We start from the raw sequence: 15,550 nt of genomic DNA on the forward strand, positions 1-15,550 counted from the left end.
TAATTTAACAGTTTTAATTAAAACTTTCAACAATGAGGTGGTGAGAGAAATCAAACGTAGAGAAGTCATTAACTAAATAGTGCTTCTGATTGACTGATAAAGTTCAAGAAAAAAATACATAACAAATGAGAACGAGGTGCATGGAAAGATGATGTGGCATTTAAGAGAATTTTTTAAAAAAAAAAGAAGAAAAAAATAACCAAATCTCCATTCAGATTATGGTTTTGGAGTAAACAACCAAAATAATCTGATCAATATTTGGTTCAAGATTAAGCACAATAGCAAATTCATCCTGGTCGTATAAACAGGTGATTGGTACTGGAAGCTAAGCAGTAATAATTAAAGCCCTAGGAACCTATTGTCAGCCAGTGTTTGTTATGGCAAGTTTCTCAGCATTTCCTTGGCAACAGCGTGAATGGAAGAGTGACACCTGGAGCAGGAGGAAAGAAAAGCCAGATCACATGGGCTGACACACACAGTCGGCTGCTTGATTGGATACGGCCAAGCATTCCAGTGTGTGAACAAAAGAAGAGACTCGGTGCACTCTTCTAATCTAGCACAGCCACACATCTGGGATCAGAGGTAGACAGAAATACAGCAAGAGGCTGGACACGTCTTTTATGAGTCACCCAGATCTTACTTGTCTGAAAGGTCCGCTATAGTGCTTCTATTGCTTTTTGGGTATCTGTGTTTCTGGCCGTTTTTCTACAGAAATCAAATCCATTATTCACACAACCTGCAATGCCCATTATGCACATAAGCACACACTTGAAAACAAATGCAAAACTGCTTTTAATTATGCATAAACTCACCACATCAATGGTATGAGAACAGAAAAAAAAAATCCAAGCTGATGATTATAAGGATTTTTGCTTATTGCCTTTGAAACCATATCCACACCAGAAGCCTTGGAATTCATAAACACTTAAGACTCTTTTAAATTGATTTTAACTGTCTTTTAAGGTTATTTAAGATTACTTGTTACACTGTATGAGATTATACCAATACAATAAACTAAAAATCTTGGCTAAATTCTAAAACAGACTGAAGAATTCCTGATAGTGTCATACCTATAATGTCAGATTATACAATGAAGATCCTCAAACAATAGACCTGCAATTAAAGAAATTTACTATGTTCTGCTTCCGTCATGAATCTGGGCTTGCGTGGAAGATTTGGCTGCATGAACAGAAACAAGCCCTCGATATAATATTACCAATGTTATGCTTAGAAAAAGACAATTTAAACAAAACATGAAGAAAAGGAGTTTGGAAAATTTCTTGGCTCTGTAAATGAAGACAACATGGAATACCCATTCTTTAAACTGAGTGTGAGGTAATAAGGATATTTTAGCATGGATGGTAACTGTGCAGCTTACTGTATGAGGGGTCAGGTAAGTAGGTTGGTATTGTGATAGTAATCAATGTGATAAAGTCAATATTTTAAATGCATGCATGCTAAACCAAAATATTTGTAGCAGTCCAGTGAGTTTCGCATAATGCATCCTCCTATTGTTGGTTTTTAGATGAATGTCACAGCAGCAGGGATTTTAATGAAACTATTCTGATACTTTGTGAATGGCTGCCATTGTTCAAAATGTAGTCTGGTCTCAAAAAATGACAAAATGATGACCATTAGCAGTAAATTGCACGTGTATGACAACATATTATGCCTTTTAAGACTTCCAGTCTCACCTCACAAAGAGAAGAAGCAATTAATTGTCACATATACATTACAGCACAATGAAATTATTTTCTTCCATATCCCATCTGGTTAGGAAGTTGAGGTCAGAGCCATGATATGGCACCCCTGAAGCACATAGTATTAAAGGCCTTGCTCAAGGGCCCAACAGTAGCAGCTTGGCTGACCTTCTGATCAGTAACCAAGAGACTTATAAAAACAGTCTTTGACTAAGAATGAATGAATGAATGAATGATCTGACAAACAAATGAATAAGCAATCGAAAGGTAAACAAAAATCCATTTGATTCTTTCTGCAACAGTTTCACTTAGGGCACAAGCTCTTGAATGGAACTAAAGCAGCTTGTGCTGTCAAGTGCACAAATTCCACAGAGGCTACAAATCTAGCCTGGCCTGACATACACGGAGTGGCATTTGGGGTCAGGGGAAATGGCCAGGAGACTAGACTGGAAACTCTGACTAACTCCTCCATTGCAGACACCACTAGAGCAGGAGTGGATTACTTGTGCTCCAGTAGCAGATTGCTTCTGCTACAGCCAAAAAGTTCAACGATTTTGCAGATTAGTCTTTGGTGCACTATATTTATGAATACAAATGAGACACAGCCTACAATATTCATGCTAGAGGTTCCTACATATTAAATTCTTTATTGTTCCTCATTCACTGGTAAACTGTTCTAATGTGAGTGGTATTACTGTATATTTAACCTTTGGGTTCATATTTCGCATTAAATATGCTGTTTGACACAAGATTTTTTTTTTTTGACTAGAGGTCAGAGTCAGGAAATTACTCAGAAAAGCACTTAGAGTAAAATGCATAATTTAGGATTCAAAGGAGAGTGTGATATATATATATATATATATATATATATATATATATATATATATATATATATATATATATATATATATATATATTATTTTAAAATACATGTTCCGGTTGTATTGCTGACATAGGTCAATTGGGCATGAGTGTAAGACTGTGCATGACTTTTGTTTCCCCATATGAGTTCCTGCAGTTGATGTTCATGCTTCATCAGGTCCAGTTCTGCACCACTGGTGGTGCTCTCTCTGTTCGAAGCAGATGAAAGAGGGCATGGCACTCCATCCTCAATCATTATGCTCACAGCTTCCATCTCTTATCAGGACTGCCCAGGTTTTATGCTTTTATTGGCACCATTTACTATCAGGTGCTCTTGCCAATAAATCATCTCTCCTGTCTGGCTAGCATCACAGGTGAGGTGGGAATTTAAATGTAATTAATACTGAGGTTAAACCAAGTGGGCCACGCCTAGACGATTAGCAAATGTATAATTTCCTAGAGAGCATTCAACAAGTAATGTAGAGTTCTAATGGGTACAGAACTGTGCCAAAAGTTTTAAATTACAGGCACATTCCACATGGCACTTCTTAATATTTGCTTTTCTCACATATAGCTTACCACTTGATGTGCACAAACACTTGTCAATCATGATCGTGTGTATTTCAAGCAGCTGCTGCTTATGGAAAGTCACAAATGTTTCACATTTTATATATATATATATATATATATATATATATATATATATATATATATATTACTTGCGATTATCTGAGTAATATCTGATAATATAAAGAAAAAAATATGATTACATGCAAAATGTATGTAACTTCCATAAATCATGTAAATTATATGTGAACAATAAAACCAAATGGCATATATGAACATCAAATAATCTGTCTTTCTCGCTCTCGCTCTCTCTGTCTCTGTCAAGCTACACATGCTACCCCTGAGATACCAGTGATTCTGACCACTGCTGCTCTCCAGACCTGCCTGATCCATCCTGATGCCCTACTTCTGGTTGGAGTTCTCATCACTTGGAAACTACTGGCTGCTGCTGAGGATGGCCCCACATGGTCAGCCTAAAGATACACTTAGAAACCATGAAGATGGCTTTGGAGTGCAATTGATACAGTTTTGTTACATTGGTTTAAGACTACAATTCCCATTATACCTTTAGGACTGCAATTGCCACGAACAGTTTTGCACTCAAGTCTCTATCAGTGAACAGATGATAACGTCATGAAAATAGACTTTAAGTTAAACCTATAATGAAGTTCCTGGTTACACAATTATACTTTTTGACTATATAGAACACAGTTATAAGGGAATTGCACTATCCAGTGTCACCCAGATGAGGATGGATTCCCTTCTGGTTCCTCTCAAGGTTTCTTCCTCATATAGTCTCAGGAAGTTTTTCCTTGCCACCATCACCTCTGGCTTGCTTATTAGGGATACATTTACAAATTAAAAATTTTGTGACAATGTCCATTGATAAAAGTGCTATACAAAGAAAATTGAATTGAAATTGAACTCAGTATGAAGGATGGAAATATCCAGTATTTCATTAATCCTGCTTGACATCTAAAAGGAACACTGGTACTTCATCTGCTGTTGTATAGCAGTTAGTGTGAAACAGTACAGAGCTTTTTATCACTGGACCTTTTCCCAGAATAATCAGGCCCTCAGATACATAGTGTTCTTGCTTTTTATTTATAACTTCTAACAAATATTTGGCCTCTATCACATGGGTTTTTAAAAAGTTATTGGACACACATACAACTTAGCACAACAGTGGCACAGGTGCCAGATGGTGTTCGTTTGATTTAGAGTGCGAATAAATCCTGAAAAACAAAGTGTGCAAAAATAGGGAGGAAAAGGTGGAAGAGATAAAATACTTGTAACAGACAGGTTCACTAATAACCACCTCAGTCTTTTTGGCAAATTGCTTGCTGTTATTTATAGCTCTGTAGCTGGCTAAATACTTTTGGAATGAGGCCATATTATTCCAGGTCCATTCACTAGGGCCACTATTTATAGAAAACAATTAACTGCTACATATTTACTTTCTTTCTGCCAGCATTAATCTTACATAATATTGTAATATTGGTTAAAAAAACCCAGGTAATATTTTTCATTACATAGTTATTATAAAATGGCATTATGCTGATTCCACTTAGACATTTTTCCATTTTTACAAATCATAAGATTACATTTGATGATAAATTTGCTCCTTTCAAGCATTTTTTCTCCAAAGATGTGGAATTATTCGCTACTTAATCTCACACCCAAGGACAAAGGATTGGCCTCTTATTCGAGCTTAGACAAAGCTTCCAGTTTACAGATGTTTCTTTAACACATGCTAATCAATATAATTCACCAATCCATCCATCCATTTTCCATATCACTTATCCTACACAGGGTAGGGAGTCGCAGGAAACTCGGATACAAGGTGGGGGACACCCTGGGCGGGGTGCCACCCCATCACAGGGCACAATCACATACATTCATACACTACAGACAATTTGGAAATGCTAATCAGGCTACAACGCCTGTCTTTGGACTGCGGGAAGAAACCAGAGTACCCGGAGGAAACCCCTGAAGCACGCTGAGAACTTGCATGTTTTCCACACACACGGGGGATCTGAACCCCCAACCCCAGAGGTGCGAGGCAACCATGCTTACAACTAAACCACCATGCCCCCAATACAATTCAATCAAGTGAATTCAGATTTTTAAGTATTAGGCATAGCAGGCAAATACAGTGGGGGAAATAAGTATTAAACAAATCAACATTTTTTTCATTGAACATATTTCCAATGAGGGTATTCACATGAAATTTTCACCAGACTTCGGTATTAACTCAAGAAATCTACACATATAAAGAAATCCAAACAATAAAGTCCATAAATGAAGTTGTGTTATAAAGAGGAATGACACTGGAAAAAAGTATTCAACACGCTAACTGAAATTTAATTAATATTTAGTGGAGAAGCCTTTGTTTGTAATGACAGCTTCAAGATGCTTCCTGTATGAAGAAATTAATGGGCCGCAGTATTCAGGTGTGATTTTGACCCATTCTTCTAAACTGTCGCGTGTCAGAGAAGGAACTCTGACTACAGTTCCCAGCAGCCACCGCATCAATGGCACATGACCACCTGCACCTGAATCATGTTTCTGTTAACGAGCACTCATGTATATAGCCACTGTTTGCACTGCATTCCTTGTCTTACATTTGTCTTTCTATACCTTTGTCTCTGCTGCCGTGTTTTGGTCTTTGGTTTGTGTTTAGTCTTTGCCACAGCGTTTTGCCCCTATGTCATAGTGTCTCTTGTATTTTGTTTGTTTCTTTATACAATGTTTGAAATTCTGCACCTGCATCTGTCTCAACCTCAATACGTGACATAAACATATTGTCTTTATGTCTTGTTCAATTGGATTCAAGTCAGGTGATTGACTGGGCCATTCTAACACCTTGATTTTTTTCTCTGAAACCAACTGAGAGTTTCCTTTGCTGTATGCTTTGGATCGCTGTCCTGCTGGAAGTCCACCCACGTCTCATCTTCATCATCCTGGTGGATGGCAGCATATTCTTCTCAAGAATCTCCCGGTAAAGGGCTCCATTCATCTTTCCTTCAATTATATGAAGTCTGCCAGTACCATGCGATGAAAAACAGCCCCACACCATGATGCTTCCACCTCCAAACTTCACTGTGGGTGTAGTGTTTTTAGGGTGATGTGCAGTGCCTTTTCTTCTCCAAATATGGTGTGTAGTATGACGGCCCAAAAGTTCAATTTTTCTCTTGTCTGACCAGACTACACTCTCCCAGTATTTCATAGGCTTGTCCAAATGAGTTGTATCAAATTTTAAATGAGCTTCGACATGCCTTTTCTTTAGTAATGGAGTCTTGTGGGGTGAGTGTGAGCAGTGGAGTGCACTGCCTATTGTTTTCTCTGTGACGATGGCACCTGCTGCCTCCAAGTGTTTCTGGAGCTCTTTCTGAGTGGTCCTTGGCTCTTGGGCTACTCCTCTGACTATTCTTCTGACTCCCTGTTCAGAAAGCTTGCGAGGAGCTCCTGTGTGTGATCGATTGATGCTGGAGTGATGTTGCTTCCACTTGTGGATAATGACCCCAACAATAAGGTTGTGAAGGTCTTGGGAGAGCTCTTTGCTTTAACCCATCAAGATATGTTTCTTGTGTGACACCTTGGTAATAAAAAGTCTTTTTATAGACCATCAATTTACTAACCCAGCTGATATTCATTTGCACAGATAGGAGGTATAATTACTTATGGATTTCACCTGGTTCCTTGCCTTATCTTGCCTTGGAGAACTACTTTTTCTTAGTATGTTCAATACTTTTTTCCTGTCATTCCACTTTATTACAAATAGCTTTATTTATGGACTTTGGTGTTGTGAATTCTTTATATTTCTGGATTTTTTGAGGTAAAAATGTCATGTGAATAACCTCATGGGAAATATATTTACTGAAAAAAAATATATTGTTCAGTACTTATTTCCCCCATTGTATGTACCACCAATTTCTTTGGACTTTTTATTCCTGGCTTTTCAGCCACAAACCCCAAGCCAAATGCACATTTGAATATATAGTTTATCATGTTTACTATAGTATGTGTCCTGGTATGAAAATTGCAAATGGAAATTCATTTATTATTTTTAAGTTACTAAATTTTAGATGAAACTCGATTCATGCAACCAATTAATTAATCTTTAACTATAACATTATACAGTGATAACAGTTTTCAGAAAAGATGACACCAATTCCTGGCTTAACATAATTTATAGTGATTATAAAACCACAGATCTTCAGGCACATATCATGTACCCCTGTTGGTCTGCAGGTCCCTCTTTCAGTATGGGTCCTTGACACAAGCCAGCTGTTGCCTCTTTTAGCGTTATTAACTCCACACTATCAAGGATTTCACAGCTCTGTGCCGTCTGCTGAGTCTAGTTGCTTGGAAACCAAGATTAACCCTCCTTCCCTCCTGACTCATCCATCTCTTATACCACACACACAAATGATTATGCTGCTGAACATGCTGTGGTCAGAGTGGTTTTGGGTCAGTAGATAGTAAATCATTGGGTTGCAAAGTGTTGTATTGGTGAACGTGTGACCAAAATTTAGGTGTCTCATGCTTGCTGGTGGGAAGAGCAGGGAAAAGAGCCATGCAGCTATGCACATTTGAGCTTGATATATGCTCCCTAAAGTAATTTTCCTACCAGCTGTTAAGGTGTGGTTCATTATTTGGATTTTGGAGGCCTCCGTACGCTTGTCCTTAACACTCATCATGAAGCGCAGTGCTGAAATCTGAACAAGATTAACGGCAGTGTTGCTATGGATACCAAGCGAGATCCATCTCTTTGGCCTTGATGGTATTCCTTTACTTTTTTAAACCTCCTCCACATTTCACATGGTACAGACTGTGGCAAAATTCCATCTGCTGAGCTCCCTTGCGACACTGTACTAGCTTCCCTACTCCTTTTTCTCAGAAATAGATTCTGCACTGCTGACTGCCTTCAGGCCTCCGTGCTAATAAGAGGCGTAGTGATGTATGTCTCTTCTTTTTTTCCCCTTCCCTCCTCCCATCAACATGAAGCATAAACATGGTTATTATAGATCGGCAAAGTGATGGGGATGTTCGTAGTTGTCAAACACAGTAACTGTCAGGGGCTTGTCACACAGTGAGCATTCAGTCGTCAGTCATGTCATAAATTCAATCTGACACTCAGTGCATGCTTGGCTGCTTTCTTGTATGAGTGTTTGCGACAGTAATTAACTATTCAGGGGAAAAAATGCCTCTTTAAGAAGATCCCGTGGAGACTACTGCAATGGAATGTACACAGCAAGCAAATTACTGTCAAACAGGAAGTGACTGACGAGGGTAGATTAGGCGGTAAGGAAATGAACCAGCAATGTTAATGAATGCTTACATGTACATGTCTGAACCTAAGAAACAGCTTTAGCAAAGGTTTTGTGCCTCAAATAATCTTCATGTCAGAATTTTGAGAGAACAGGATTCTTTTTTTTTTTTAGAAGGAAGTCATTTTCTCATGTATAAAACTTGAAATTAGCTTGTCGTCGTCTTGGATCCATGAATACAAAATGTACACCCTGAAACCCTCGGAAACACGGCTTGTCTGCAAACAACTTGTCATAGCTGCAAGCCCAAACAAATAACAGGGGACTGAACTGAAATAAATTTATTCGCTGTTAATGTGACTTCTTTTAGTCACTTTGAAAAGTACTACAACAACAATAACAACAACAAATCTGGCTATGATATGACTTCTGATTGCTTTAATTAGTCATGAAGCACCAGCACAATCTTTAAAAAGTCTTAAATACATGAAATTATCCCGGAAACTCAAGAATTCACAGTCCACTCAAACGTTCCAAGAAAGTGAATAATTGCCCCCTAATATGGATTTAGGGAACCACTCCAGTGATGTGCTAATTAAAATGAGCCTGGTTTTTGTGTTATGTATTATGCTCGATGTTCAATATGTGCAAACACAGCAATGGAGTTAAATTAGCTTCATTGAGGCCTTTTATATATTACTGCATGTTTTTCTCAGAACACATATTCATAGAAAAAGAATAAATATGATGTGTGTGAAGATTATATTCACTGATCAACATTAAAACCACTGACAGGTGACGTGAATTAAATTGATTATCGTAATACAATGACACCTGTTAAGGGATGGGATACATTAGGCAGCAAGTGAACAGTCAGTTCACAAAGTTGATATGTTGGAAGCAGGAAAAATAGGCAAGCGTAAGGATCTGAGGAACGACAACAGGTGAACCAGTGACAGGATCATGGGTGCCTAAGACTTATTGATGCACATGGGGAGCGAAGGCTAGCCCGTCTGATCCGATCCTACAGAAGAACTACTGTAGCACAAATTGCTGAAAAAGTTCATGCTGGCTATGATAGAAAGGTGTCAGAATACACAGCAGACAAGTCAAAATGTCCATGCTGTCTCCTGTCCACCACAGAAAGCACCTACAATAGGCACATGAGCACATGAGCATCAGAACTGGATCATGGAGCAATAGAAGAAGGTGGCTTGGTCTGATGCATCATGTAATCTTTTACATCATGTGAATGGCCTGGTGTGTGTGCGTCGCTTACCTGGGGAAGAGATGGCATCAATATGCACTATGGGAAGAAGGCATGTTCCGTTGGGAAACACTGGGTCATTGACACGTGCCGCCTACCTAAACATTGTTGCAGATCAAGTACACCCCTTCATGGCAACGGTATTCCCTAATGGCAGTGGCCTCTTTCAGCAAGATAATGTACTCTGACACACTGCAAAAATTATTCAGGAATGGTTTGAGGAACATAACAAAGAGTTCAAGGTGTTGACTCAGCCTCCACATTCCCCAGATTGCAATCCAATCGAGCATCTGTGGGATGTGCTGGACAAACAAGTCCAAGGATCTGCTTCTAACGTCTTGGTGCCAGATACCACAGCACACTTTCAGAGGTCTTGTGGAGTCCATGTCTCTAACCAGGCAGTTACTAAGGATGAATGCTGTTATGTTTATGTTAGTAATTATATTAAAAAAAAAAAAAAATCATAATAATAACCCATCTCCTATTCGAATCTGTGTTTGTATTTGTTTAGAAGACATTTTCTGTTTATTCTGAATAATTACGAAGTGTAATCAGTTATAGCCCCGGTGTGCATTCATGATCAATCATCTCTTGCTGGTGATAATGATAGGACCATCTTAAAGGTCATGTCTCTATAGGTTTCCATTTGACTTCTCATGAGTCTGACATATGATTGAAATAAAGTAAGTAAATACTGTAGTTGTTAAATATGATCTTGCACACCTGCCTCATTTCATGGATAACTTGCCTGATGCGAAGCCAATTACCAAATAAATAAATAAATAAAATAAAAAAGCAGGCATTTTAGTGTTTAGTGTGAGTAATGCTCTCCTATTTTAAATTTCAAGACGTTTCTTTTTATAAAATGCAACTTCTCACAAACTGCATTAACTGTTTAATTATTAAAGTCTCTGCAGCAAGACGAAAACACATAAGAACATCTTGCACATCTGCGGCTGCCATTAAGCATCCCGATGAACTCTGTAACAACACAGCTCACCATTAGTCACCGTATATTTCTCGAGGGAATGGATTCAGTGCTGGCTTTCATCATGAACCCAGTAAGCAAACGAGAGCAACCTGACAACCATGCAGTTATCTTTGAATGTGCCTAGAGGAGCCAGTAGGGTTGTTTTTATTTATTTATTTATTTATTTTATTCCTCTGTTGCTGACACTCCAAGCACAGCTCATTACAATGTGACCTTCCATGGCTATCTGTGCTCGAGAGTCCAGGGACAATTTTCTGCAGCTGAGGAGAGGCATAAAAATGCCGACACCAAAGTCTGCACACGTTTCGAGCGTTACCTGAGTGTTGGCTGAACTCTCTTGCCATTTTGTAGATTTACTCGGCAGGGGGAAAAGGAATGCGTGATGCACAAATGACATTTGCTGTGGGAGCTGGGGGCGATCCTTGAACATGCCTCCTCATCTGTGACTCAATAGCATCTAGGAGACGTGAATCTTCTCCCTCCCTCTATCTCTCTTTAGCTACTTACTGTGCCACACAGTGCCTGATTCCTACAAAGCAAACCAAATCAATTTATGATGTTGCCGAAGCCTTGGGAAGATCTAGCTTCTGACAAATGATACACTTTTGCGAGGGAATGTATTAATTGTGAACCCTGGGTAAAATAGGAACAGTTTACCTGGGGTTTAGAATGACCCAGGGTTAACTATTTAAAGTGTGAAAAGCCATAAAGGGCCAGAAATGCAGTACAAATTCATAAATGTTAAGTAGTTAACCCTTTAACAGGCACAGAATGAAAGGGTTGTGCAAGCAAGTATTTTTATGTCATTTCTTACTTATTGGACATAATTTCACTGATTTTTTTTTTCTAATTCACCCTTAAGTTTAGGAGTTATGGATGTCCCCCGGCTGGTTAAATTGCCTTTTTAAGGTAATAGTGAAAGTGCCTATAGAACACAATATTTTCCTTTTTACAGCTATAAATTGAATGAATTTTGATTGCTTACATATGAAGAAAAAATGTCTCCCACACATGACAATGACAGATGACCATGACTATCACCTTCTATAAGACTATTGCCCTCTAGACAAATACAACAAAATAAGGTCAATGCTTACATGTTTTTACACGTGCTTTCTGCTTCTTCCTCATCATTTCTGGAATTTCTTTCAACTTTGGCATAGTGTGTTACTGCGTAAGACCTTTTAACTAAATTCATGCTATTGAAAAAGTTCTATTTATGTGTGGATTTGATTGAACTGGGTTTTCAGTAATCAGGCCTGGTTGTGTCTAGTCCAGTTGAACCCCATTATGAATGTAGTTTCATGGGCAAATACATTTACACACAGGTCCAATTGGTATTGGATATCTTTTTTGCTTCAATAAATAACATTATATCATTTATGTAAAAACTATTTTGTGTTTACTCAGGTTGCCTTTGTGTTATCTTAGATTTTGTTTTAATTTCTGAAACAATTTAGTATGAGACATACACAAAAACAGAAGAAATCAGGGTGGGGCAAATACTTTTTCTCATCTCTCTCTCACACACATTTTTATATATATATATATATACATACACTATAACAGTGCAGTATAAAGTCAAATTCGTTTGACATATAATAACCCTTTACAATAGTAACTATAGTCAAGGCTCAAGGAATCACAATTCCCATAACTGCTAAATCGTTATTATGTAGACAGTGGACCAGCACATGAATGAGAATTTTCCATGTTTAAGCTAAAGGTCAACTCTATATTGACATGCCTGCTAGTCCAGACAGCAAACATTGGATTTTATTTACTTTCATATCATTTCTTGCAGACAGAATTATGCATCTCTTCATTCTTGCTTTCGAAGGTAGTGCAACACTGATTAAATGCCCAATAACTAAATCCATGTTATGCACAATGTATGCATTTCAATTTGTTTGACTTAGTAAAGCCTCAGTAAAAAGTAATTAGCCAGTGCTTCCTGAGGATATTATAGCTGTCTTGAAATGTTTGCTAACTGAACATAAGTTATGGGTCTACAAAATATAATTCAAATATAATCCAATTCAAATCTAATTTGTTTGTTTATAGAAGATACCAAGGATGCAAATCTTTACTGTTATATTATGGAGTAAAACAGGACAATCAGGATGATGTTACAACAACAATAACAAATAAAATCTAGCTTCTCTAAAGAAAATTATACAGCAAAGCATTCATATCCTACAGAGCTCCTGAATTTGTGTAATGGTGAGTCAATAATGTGAACCTTGATTCATATTGTAAATGTGGCTTCAAATTGTAAAATTTGTACAAGTTAATCTCAAATTTAAAATGTGTATTTATTTCAATTACATAATCAAATGTAATTAAACTGCCGTAAAACTTGGATTATTTCATAGTAATCACTTGAAAGAAAGCAAGACACAAGTCAGTGAAATAAGACACATAACACTAGCCATTCAATTTAGACAAAAGCAGGAAGAGTTTGTGTGTATTTGTGGTAGCTGGTGAGCTGCAGTGGCTGAGCTGTATTACTGGAAGATTTATCACACATGCTTAGAAGGCTCTCTTTCATCGCTTAGTCACCATTTTATCCTTTTCAGCTCCCTGTGAGCTTTGAGTTTTATAGAGTTTTATGGGTGTCATTAAATATTAATCAGTTGTGCACTGAACACACTTGGTAGTTTACAGTTGATTGCCAGTCATTAATATATGCACAAAAATGAAGAAAATCAACATACTGTATAAGTATGAAGAAATTCAGTTTTACTAAAACTTTTGTAAATCCAGTGGGCCTACAAAGACACTACAAAATTACACACAACTTTACTGATTATTGATGCTTGCTAAGTGGGGTATATTGTCTACCTAAAAATACTTATCAGCAATATAATCAGATTGGAGCTGTGATGTAATTTGAATCATAGTTTAGTCAAATTCCACTTTCAGATTAGGATACACTTCGTACCTCTTTTATATATGGAGTGACATAAAACTATGTGCTAAGGAAGAAAAGTGAACTTCAAAATGGCTGCTGCTACTACTGCTTTTAGCTCTGTATCATCCGTTTGTCAATCTTTATATCAGTGTATCATACTGTGTCATAAGCCACAAACGCTTAAATCTATTATTTAATCTATTTTAGATGTTTGAACAACTTAATATTGTTTAAAGCAGGATTTTATGATACTAAACTGATATCTAAAAGCTTTTGTTACTTGTTAGCTATAGTACTGCTTAATTAGCTGCAGTACAAAACTAAAGAACCATACTTTAGACAGAAAATTTGTCAACTGAACAAGTAAATTTGGGTTAAAAAATGCTTATTTCAATTTACATTTGTCCTGGCTGTTACTTTAGCAGCAGTATCTGCTACCTTTTTTAGCATATCATTCTCATTTCAACCTTAGCAAAGCAGCAAGTTAGCTGCTAGTGCTTAAGAGACAATCTTAGTGGCCAAGCTCAATATATATAACGTATATTCCCTAATTTTAGCAATATGAATGGATAAAAAGTGGCACTATTAAATCCTCCTGATTGTAAATACCCCAGCTTTCCTGAAAGCTCATATTTGACTGATCTGAGGGAGGAATCCATTGCAGCATCTGTTGATTTGATGACCTAGCTCAACCTGACATAATTTGAGTCATGTTGAAATGCATTACAGTGCTCTGTGTTGCACAGGAGATTTACACTCTATTTGTATTTGACAGAGAGGCAAACATGAACCTCTTTCCTGCATCTGTTCTTTGTCAACTGAATGACAGCATTGCCTGGTATTAATCTGGAAGTGTGTATGATCCATAACATGAGGCAGGGCAGAACTGCGACATGCCCGCTCTCTTAATAATTAGCAATTTGATGCATCTGCTGGTGATTAAAACTCCCAAGGTGTGATGTTCTGCATAAAGATTTCACAAAGATATGGAATTAGCAATAACTCTAAAACTTACAATTATTATAAGATAATGATCAGTGATCTGAATTCTCGATTCCAATTGATTAAATTCCTATAATAGCAGCTCTGACATTAAATAAAATCTCACATTTATAGTAATGTGCTAGTCATAATACATTGTTGTTTCTATAGCAACAACTCATTAACAGGCACTGTATGTACACAGGTATGGTGGATGATCTACATAATCAAAACCTAATTATAAATGTTAAAAAAAAAAAATAATACAAAAAAAAAAGTTATTTAACAAGGAATTATAAAACATATAATTGCTGACATGGTCAAACCTCCCGTAAGAATTTATATAATATTTATGGAAGGAGTCTCCAGTGTCAGAATTTGTATCAATCATTAAGTTTTCTGCCAGCCTTTCACACTTTCTTGTTTTTCAGTAATATGGCAAGCTGTGTTTTTTATTCTCCTATTAATTTCAAGACAGAGAGAAAAGAGAGGCTGGTGGAATGACTCTTTCTAGCTGCTATAATTTAAGTGATAACAGCTTGTTTCATGGATGTTCTACAACATTAGATGTATGTAACTATAAATGGTTAAAAGTATGTCATTCGTTAATAAATTAACAAATAGGGGTGGCTGTGGCTCAGGTGGTAGAGCGGGTTGTCCACTAATTGTAGGGTTGGCGGTTCGATTGGCGGCCCGCGTGACTCCGCATGCCGAAGTGTCCTTGGGCAGTACACTGAACCCAGAGTTGCTCACGATAGCAAGTTAGCGCCTTGCATGGCAGCTCTGCTACCATTGATGTGTGAGTGTGTGTGTGAATGGGTGAATGAGACACAGTGTAAAGCACTTTGGATAAAAGCACTATATAAGTGCCCCATTTAAAATGTTAATAGTTGGCAAGTTGCTATGATGTCAAAAACATTTAAAGACATGCTGTAACAGGAATATAATCAACTTCAGGGTGGTCACAGACTTCATTTCATGTCTGGCTGAATCATA

The 15,550-nt window shown here is 37.4% G+C and overlaps 1 protein-coding gene across 1 annotated transcript in view; it reads right to left on the bottom strand.

The window, feature by feature from the left end:
- LOC128625250 (metabotropic glutamate receptor 7) overlaps positions 1-15,550 on the bottom strand; it is a 147,329-nt gene that overhangs the window by 40,710 nt on the left and 91,069 nt on the right. The window lies entirely within an intron of this gene.

This window comes from Ictalurus furcatus, chromosome 21 (assembly GCF_023375685.1).
Source record: "Ictalurus furcatus strain D&B chromosome 21, Billie_1.0, whole genome shotgun sequence".
Lineage (NCBI taxonomy): Eukaryota > Metazoa > Chordata > Actinopteri > Siluriformes > Ictaluridae > Ictalurus > Ictalurus furcatus.